At 50.2% G+C, this 7,316-nt stretch overlaps 1 long non-coding RNA gene across 1 annotated transcript; it reads left to right on the top strand.

Moving 5' to 3' along the window:
* Nucleotides 1-1,621: 1,621 nt before the first annotated feature.
* On the top strand, nucleotides 1,622-6,672 carry LOC115516003. The gene is made up of 2 exons (XR_003969455.1): nucleotides 1,622-4,849; nucleotides 5,807-6,672. It is a non-coding gene; the product is annotated as an uncharacterized LOC115516003 (long non-coding RNA).
* The last annotated feature ends 644 nt before the right edge of the window (nucleotides 6,673-7,316 follow it).

The following is a 7,316-nucleotide window of genomic DNA, read 5'->3' as shown; positions in this document are numbered from 1 at the left end:
ATATACATACATATACATATCCTGGGGCACCTGGGTGGCTCAGTTGGTTGAGCATCTGACTGACTCTTGATTTCGGTTCAGGTCATGATCCCAGGGTGGTGAGGTCAAGCCCCGTGCTGGCAGCATGAAGCCTGCTTAAGATTCTCTCTCTTCTCTCTCTCTCTCTCTCTCTCTCTCTCTCTCTCCCTCTGCCCCTCCCCCCCACTCATGTTCTCTTTCTCTCTAAAATTAAAATATGTATGTATACATATATACATATATGCCCCCATAGAGACAAATGTCTGTATTTTAGTAATCACTATATTGACACAAGTACATTACATACATTCTCACATTCAAAAGTGATGATATGTGGTTTGAACAAGGAAGGCAGGTGAAGTTGAGCGCATGTACCTAAGACAGCTATAGAAATTTAAAAACATGGAGCAGGGGGTATTGCCTGGGTAGCTCAGTTGGTTAAGCGTCCAACTTCAGCTCAGGTCATGATCTCGCAGTTCTTGAGTTTGAGCCCCACATCAGGCTCTGTGCTGACAGCTCAGAGCCTGCAGCCTGCTTCAGATTCTGTGTCTCCCTCTCTCTCTGCCCCTTCCCTGCTCATGCTCTCTCTCTCTCTCTCTCTCTCTCAAGAATAAACATTAAAAAAAAGAAATCAAATTAGTTTTTCTGGTCATTGGCCCTTATAGCATCTTTTCCCCATGCTTAGAAAGTTGCCTCAGGTAATTATGTAATTTTTCTCTAGAAACTAAAGCTTTTGTTTTGGTTTTCATGGTGTTTTATTCCATCATTTGCCTGTGTGCATGTTACTTAGCTTTAAAATGAAAATTAGAATAAAATGAAGGAAAACTCCAAATTTTATAACTCTGGAAGACATGCTAAAACCAACTTTCTCATTCAGCTGGTATGACTTATAACACATATATAATAAAATACTGCTTGTTTGGAGAGTGGGCATACTGTTTAAAAAATTACACTCCACTTTTTTGTATTTACATCAAGTAATGTATGTGATTTTTCCTTTACATAGTTGTGTGTAATCATGAAGTTGGTACTATTCCTTGGTGGTTGTTAAGGATATATTGCCTCAGGAAAGTTAGCCTGACTTATTTCATAATGCCTTTGCTTATCTGAATTTTCCTTTTCAACATAAATGAGAAATGAATCTGTACCACAAGACCAATGTGACCTGTAGTTTGCTTGTTATTTGGAGACAAGTGCATTAAGTTTAGATATAACAAAATGAATCGGTCTTAATGCTTCAGTTAGAAGAGGGTTTTGTTTTTTTTATGTTTGTTTTTGAGAGAGAGAGAGACAGAGCGACAGAGCGAGAGCAGAAGAGGACAGGCAGAGAGAGAGGACACAGGATCCGAAGCAGGCTCCAGGCTCTGAGCTGTCAGCACAGAGCCCGAAGCGGGGTTCAAACTCACAAATCATGAGATCAGGACCTGAGTTGAGGTTGGCTTAACCGACTGAGCCATCCCGGCACCCCTATAAGAGTTTTGATAATTATATACACCCATGAAGGTATCATGCAAAACAAGCTATTGAACATTTCTATCACCCCAGAAGGTTCTCCTGTGACACTTTTTAAATTAAAAACCACCAAACTGTAGACGTAAAAAGGGTGAATTTTATTGTATGTGAATTATTGCCCCCCTCTCTAAAAAAAAAAAAAAATCTGTTCCACATTTACTTGCTTTCTTACCTTCAGAAATAAGAGAGGCTGGCATAATTTTTTCCCTCCATATGAAGTAATCCTCTAGCCTATATATTACATTTTATTTGCTTTTTTCTGAAAACAGGAAATTGGACATTGCTGAAGATTGTAAGAAACACACTAACAAGATCACCTGGACCAGGGCTCCTAGTTCAGTCTGTCCCTGCAGGGACAACAAATAGGCTTCCTTGGGCTGTGGTGTGGAGAGACCTTGGAGCAAAGTGTGGACACTGGGTTTACCTAGTGTCTAAGCGATACAAATATTACCACCTGCAGAGGAAGGGCCCAGGCAGAGTGCAAGAGTCCCCATAGCAACAAGGCTATCCCGGCAGTAAATCCTCTGTAGGGCAAGGCTGTAACCAAGTGAAGCAGGAGAAGGTATAGTTGACTTCACAGCTGGACTAGCATATGCTTCACCAACTCCTGTGCCACTGGGGTACGTCAGAGCTCGCCCAGAGAGCAGGGAGCCCTCCGTGGCACCAGATCAAGTCCTCCACTAGCAATCTAATTCTGTCAGTAGGACAGCGGTCCTCAGACTTCAGCCGTGCATCAGAATCTCCCGGAAGGCACATTGAAATGTGGATTGCTGGGCCCCAAACCCAAAATTTCTGCTTTGGTGTGCCTGGGGTGGGAGCCAAGGATCTGGGTTTCTAACAAGTTCCCAGGTAAGACTGATGCTGCTGGTTGGGGGACCACACTTTGGGCACGGTGCTGAAGCTCTTTGCCCCTTACAACATTTGGTAATTAGTGGGGAATTCTGCCCACTCAGTAACATCTTAGTCCAGTCCCTAGCCACCAGTTGAACTCTCGCTGTGAGGAGAGCAGGGTCAGGCCAGGCATGGAAGATTCAAGGGCGGGAACGCCTCTCCCAGGCAGGCTGCCCTGATTGCCTGCTTAGTCACTCTGGTCGGGTGACTTACCCTGAGGAGTGGTGGATTTATCGGGCATGTGCGTAAATGCATCTGCATTTGTGAACATCATTTCTCTGCAGAGATGACACTGCTGACCACCCGTATCAGGACCGATGACAGTGGTTCTGCCATTGTGACAATCAAATCAAACATTAATCCAGCTTCACAGCTGACATGGCGGGCCAGGAGCAAGCAGACAGGCCAGCACCTGACTCCAGGATCTGTCAGTTAGGAGCTGGGTGCCCTGGGCAAGTTTCCTAACTTCTCAGAACCTTGCTTTGCAAAGGGGGATTCATCTCAGGGGTAGGCCTGTGGGCTGGGTTAATACTTACAAATGTTTTCACTGAGATATTACATTCCTGCTTCACTTCCTCACTGATCTTCCTTCCGGTTTTAAGGCAGGAGCATCCCTTGCCTCAGGGTGAGGGATCAGGTGTGAGCCCTGTCCCACTCCTAGGGCAGTTGGGTTAGATGGGCAGCGTGGGCAGCATCTGGGGGGGGGCGCCCCAGGCCGACCGACTCTGAATCTCAGGATTCTGTGTTTTAACACATAAACTCTTCAGGTTATTATATGTGGCTAAAGTTTGAAACGCTCTGGTCTAGAACAAGGAAGTTTCAGCATAGAAGCTTCAAAATCCACAGCTGAGACCATAGCCCGAAAGCCAGGGTGTGTATGTATGCAGCATAAGGTAAGAGAGAAAGAGTGTTCCTTGGGAGGGACAAAGCTCAGGCTGCAGGAGAGCTCATGTTCTAAGCCATGGAGTCGGGAAGAACAGTAGCCATCTGTACATCCAAAGGGAGAAGCAATTTGATGAGCAGGAAAGAGAGAGAATGAGAGGGGGTGAGCTTAGATCTTAGGGGGCCTGTTGTGTTTTCAGTCCCCTTCTCAAAGACCCCAGGAGGCCTGGCTTGCAAAGGCTTACTAGACCACTCAGACCCTCTCTGGAGCTTAAAGGAAGAGATAGACAGGAGTTACAGTTAGAGGCACACAACCTGGGGAGAAGGGTCAGGGCTGAGAAACTGTAATAGGGCCACTTGCACCCCAAGTTACTGAGGGAGTAGAGATGGAGGAAAGCCAGTCGAGAGAGAGAGAGAGAGAGAGAGAGAGAGAGAGAGAGCTGAGGAGAAAGACAGAAGCCTAGTGGACAGAGCACCTGTCCAGGGCAAGTAGGATTATTAGCATGAGCTACGAGCCCTGAAAAGGCATGAGGGCAGTTCAGGGGCAAAGCATCAGAGGGAACAGAGTCCTCATCCATCTCCTGGTTGTTGACACACTATTTGGTTTCTGAGTCTCATCTGGCTGGTCCGAGGGTCACTCCTCCAGGCCTGCCCTTAATCTCACCCTGTGCTGACCCTGGAGAAGGTTCTGTCTGGGGTCATCCCCTGTGGACCTTTGGCTCTAGAGGAGCTGGCACTAAGGAGGATGTCCCCCCAGGGTCCTGTGGCTGGGGAAGGGGCCTGGGAGGTGTCTGACCTGTGCTGCCCTGCACTGTTGGGCAATCCGGGTGTGGCCTCAAGGTTCCTGGAAAGTTGGCTCACTTCCTTCTTTGCTGACCGAAAAAAACCTCAGACGCCCATGGTGAGATCAGTTTCAGTTTAATCTGCTTTGCATAAAAAAACAAAAGTCCTCTTTCCTCTTGACCAGAAAACTTAGCCCCAGAAGCTTGAGGTGGCATGAGGAAGGACGGGGCAGTCAGAAGCCTCGGGTTTTCCTCTTGTCCTTCAGGGTCCTGGGGGGCGGAAATCACCCAAGCAGCCAACGTGTGCCCGGCATCTTGCTAAGCAAACTCTGGAGCACAGTCCATAATGGTGGTTTGGTGGGTCGATGTGCAGACCTCTTCCTCAAAGAAGCCTTCTCTGACCCCCACACAGACCCTCTCCCCTGGACTCCCGCTGTCCTGGGGCTCTTGCCTTAGAAACATTATGTAGTGTCATTTGATGTGCCTTGGTGAAAGTAATTCATTTCTTCCCCCACAAAAGTGGAGCTCCACGAGGAGCTATTTTTTTTTTTTTTTTTTTTTTGCATCACTAGCCGCTGGATCACTAGCCGCTGGCATGTGCCTGGCACATAGAAGGCACTCATCTATGTGTTGAATAAATGCATACCTCAAACACCGAAGATTCCGTATGCCAGGGATCCGTCATGGCATGAGTCTTTGCAAAATGATTCGTCACTGGGCTTCATCATCCAGAAAACTTTTAAGGACCGTGTGTCACATGCCAGGTATCGTACCAGGCAATATGGGGAGGAAGGGGCTTAGGTAAACGTAAAACGGGACCTCTACCCTTAATGAGTGCAGGCTGGGGGTGAGACCCACCTTCTGCCATGGCTGCTCTGGGGCCTCACCGGTGGTTCTCCTGCACGGAAAGCCAGTTCCCGTATGGTCACGGTGGGGTGCAGCCATGAGGCACACCCTAACCCCCAAGATTCCAAGAACAGACATGGCCACCCTAAGCGATGGCTTCTCATAGTCAGCCGGTCGTGACTCGTGACTTAGAACTAGAGAGGCAGAAGTTTGACATCGGGGGACCTCTGGGAGACGGCCTAAGTCCATTCGCCCTGAGCCCCCGGGTGGGAGCCCAGCCCTGCTGCCCGAGGGCCCGTGTGACCTGGGAAGCCCCATGCCCACTGCGCTGAAAAGCTGCACCTCAAGCTCTGTGGCGAAGAGCCAATGAAACTGTGCTCACAGCACCTCTGTGAGGAGCAGGGTCTCAAGGGTCCTCGCCAGCGAATGAGGACGGTGTCCGGGGTACTCCAGACACGCGCACAGTGCTGCCAGTCTCCATCCCACTGGGCCCTGGACTCACTGCTCCTCAGATGTTCTGGGGTAGGGTCATGCTCCCTACCGGGCAAGTATGCCGAGGTCACCATTTGCTTTCGATACTTGTGCCCTGAGTCACTGCCTGGGCCTGAGAAGGGGAAACCCAGCCTTGCTGCCTGCAGCCACACAGCCAGGCTCCACTAGCTCTGGGGAGCCTCACTGCCCCTCAGGGCCTGCGGGAGCAGGGGGTCCAGCGGCTGCCGCATGCTAAAGTCATATGGTGGGCCCACTCTGCTCCCACAGAGCCCGCCTACTGGGACGTGTGGTAGTGGGTGGCGTTTTGCCCTCCCTGCCTGCCTGCGGCCCACAAGCCACCCACCCAGGCTCCTCACATCAGCGGTCTTCACTGTGACCCACAGATCTTGGCTCCTTCACACGGAAAGCTGGGCGGCGCCCCGGAGAGCCCACGCCCCCTTGCATGGAAACCATGGAATTTCCCCAGCACGTTGTCTTTGGCAACTCCAATGCCACAGGAAGGTCAGGACTGGTGAGACACGGAGAGAATGTAAGGGAGGAAGTGCCGGTCCTGCCTACGCTGCCGGGGGCCCCTCCCAGGAGGACAGGACAGCTCGTGTCTCCACAAACAGGACCCTGACACGAGCGGGAGTGTCTCGGCGGCAGGTGGGTCTCCCCTTACACATTTGACACTGGCCTCCCTCATTTCAGCAGAGGTGGGGGGACTCAGCCCTGACTGCACATTAGAACCCCCATGCCCAGGCTGCACCCCACCTCAGTTACATCAGCATCTCTGGGTTGGACCAGGGTGGGCACCAGTCTTTTTAAAGCCCCTTCCCCCCCCCCCCCCAACCGGTGTTTGCAGAATGCAGACAATGCTGAGGGCCACGACTGAGAAAATAAAACACTTGTAACAGACCTTTCTGTTTGAGCATGTGATGTCTGGGGGAACCACAGCCTGGGTTCAAATCCTGCCCTCATGACTTACAAGCAAGTCTCTCCACTTGTGAAAGCCTCAGTCTCCTCGTCTGTGAAGTGAGACTAATAACAAAAGTGCCTACATCCCAGGGCTGACGTCGGATTACATGCAATAAACTGCTTACACCCGCACTGGTCTGTCAGTCCAGACATTTCCCTACAGCTAGTACTCTTCTCTCCCCGTCTGTACCTCCAAATTGTCCATTCCTGTGTCTACTCCAGCTTCTGAGTTTCTAGTACTTTGTATAGTGCTTTGCACATAACCGTCCCTAATAAATAAATTGGAAGGGGATTCTTGTGTCACATTGAGACTTGCTTCCTAATTTAGCTCTGGAATAAATGCAGGGTCCACGTATTGATTTAGTTTAGTCATTTATTCCTTTGTTTTGTTTTGTTTTGTCTTTCGAGTGTCTACTCTGTGCCACGCTCCAAGAATTTGAAGACAAAGACACATTGCTGTCATTGAGGAGTTGAGAGTCCAGTGGGGACACAGATTCGTGACCTTGTATTTTCTTTATTGTCCTATAAAGTTGGCACAGAAGCCCTGCAGACACACTGAGGAGGAGGGAGGCTTCTACACGGAGGGTGGGAGATGACCTCGGAGCTGGGTCTCCTGAGAAGGAGCTTGCTCTATGGAGAAGCAAGGAAGGGCATTAAAGGCAGAAGGAACAGCACCTACAAAGCCAGCGAGGCCTGGAGAGTGTGGTGGGGTCTGAGGATGGTTTGATGTGACAGGAAAGAGCTTGGGGTGGGAGCGGTGGGAGAAGAGGCTGGATGGGCAGGTTGTAGCCGGAGTGGCAGAGGCTTGAGGGCCGGGCTAAGAGGACGGGGCCTTATCCTGTCAGGCTGTGAGAACCCGGGTCGTGCTTGTGGGCCAGGAAGGTGAACTGAGCACACCTGTGCAGCCACTACTTATGCAGGTGACTCCTGAGGCTG

The sequence above is a fragment of the Lynx canadensis genome, chromosome B3, assembly GCF_007474595.2.
Source record: "Lynx canadensis isolate LIC74 chromosome B3, mLynCan4.pri.v2, whole genome shotgun sequence".
Taxonomy (NCBI): domain Eukaryota; kingdom Metazoa; phylum Chordata; class Mammalia; order Carnivora; family Felidae; genus Lynx; species Lynx canadensis.
The sequence above is the reverse complement of the archived record's forward strand: the minus strand, read 5'-3'. Positions and strand labels throughout refer to the sequence as shown.